The following is a 1,853-nucleotide window of genomic DNA, read 5'->3' on the forward strand; positions in this document are numbered from 1 at the left end:
GGATCTACTATCACGGACTGGTCCCTCCTCCAGTTCTAGTTCATTCGATATCGACCCTCACCGCTATTATCGCATCCATTGCCTGACTCAGATCCATCGGATGCCGTCGAGCATTAACTTTTCTTTTATTTCATTTTGTATTTCATTTTATACTTTGCATTCATCATTTATGGCAAGGGTTGGCCCTGACTAATTTGTACATATTTTGAGACTTTTAGTAGATTTTATTTTTAGTATTTGTTACTTTATTTTGTTGAGTTCTATTGTTTTCCCTGTATACCTCGCAGGATTTATGTGCAACACCAAACATCCTCAATTATAAAGGGGATGATCACTCGGTCAATTCTTGACTTTGAGTAACATCCCAAACTACTAGAGCGCAACAAAGGACATACTAGGCTGGTTCCAAGCATCAATTATTTCATCTATGTGAATCGGGGAAGTAATCGTATTCCACTCGCCCCTTATTATTGTTTACATTGCCTTGCATACTTATCTTTTATACACATTGAGGATAATGTATGAATTAAGTGTGGGAGAGGGGTCTAAGTTTTATTATTGACTCTCTTTCATGACAAGTTTGACTTATGATGGTGTATTTGAAATGTAGAGGAGTTTCGTGGTATTAGGGTAGACACTTGCGAGTTTGTTCTATTTTGAGTTTTTTTTAGTGTACATTCTATTCTTGGTTATTCACCTAATTAGAGCAAACAACTTCTCTATTGTAGCAACTTAGACCGTGTTAGACTTCTTTGAGTTTGATTTATTATACTTCTTGTGGTTGAAAAGAAAGAAAGAAGAATAAAATTGAGAAATGGAAAGAGCTACCCCTATTAGAAGTGTGAAGCTACTCGACAAGTCCGATATTATGTATTCCCTAATGAAAGAAAGAGCTACCTTTTTAGGTGAGTTAAAGCTACCGTAATTTCAGTAAAAGATGTGGAAAGATCTACCTCTTTTATGTGTGAAAGCCGCTCGTGGAACTTCACAGGATAGGGCTACCTTGGCAGATGTGTGAAGCTACCACCTTGTGTATAAGAAGATTTTTTTGTTATGATTGCTTGCTTTTGGAAGTCTGCTAGGTCGAAAGACGTGAAGTAGAGAGTTGTAACACACACAATTATAATCTTGAATAGAGTGTTCACTATTTTTGGGACTTGAAGTTTTAGAATTCCAGTATTGTGGAAACCCGAATTACTTGTGGAATTCCTACCTTCATGAGCAACCCGAGGTCTTACACTTCTTTACTTGATTTGTAAAGTTCTATTTTGCTTGAGGACAAGAAAAAGCTTATGTGTGCGGAATTTGATGAGTGTGCAATGCTCATTTATTTTATATCAATTTGTACACTCAATTGGCATATATTAAAACCATATTGTAGAATTCAATGCTAAATACAGTGTGTTGTGCATTAACAGGCTTAGGGCAATGCTTAAAGATGAGAGAGAGCCAAAGGAAGCATTTCAGACCTTAAAAGATGAAGTGGGAGCTCTCTTGACATTATTAGAACAAAGACAAGGCAAACTAGGTGGCTTACGACCAGCTTACGGTGGTCCTTACGGTCATAAGTCAATTATAGAAGACCTTTCAAGTATGCCTATGCCGAGAAGAGGGATTCATAGCTAAGTCAGAAGACCTTACGAGCAAGGCTTACGCGTGTAAGGATGCCCGTAAGGACCATCTAGAGGAGCTTATGATAACAGCATATACCGGTAAGGGCGATCGCAAATAGCATAACAGTGAAGCTTACGGTCTACCGCTTTCGGCTGTAAGCTGGACCGCAACACAATTAGAAAACCTTATGGATAAGCTTACGATTGTAAGTTGTCCTGTAAGGCTCACGACAATCTTCT

Source organism: Dioscorea cayenensis, chromosome 9 (genome assembly GCF_009730915.1).
Source record: "Dioscorea cayenensis subsp. rotundata cultivar TDr96_F1 chromosome 9, TDr96_F1_v2_PseudoChromosome.rev07_lg8_w22 25.fasta, whole genome shotgun sequence".
In the NCBI taxonomy this organism is placed as follows: Eukaryota; Viridiplantae; Streptophyta; class Magnoliopsida; order Dioscoreales; family Dioscoreaceae; genus Dioscorea; species Dioscorea cayenensis.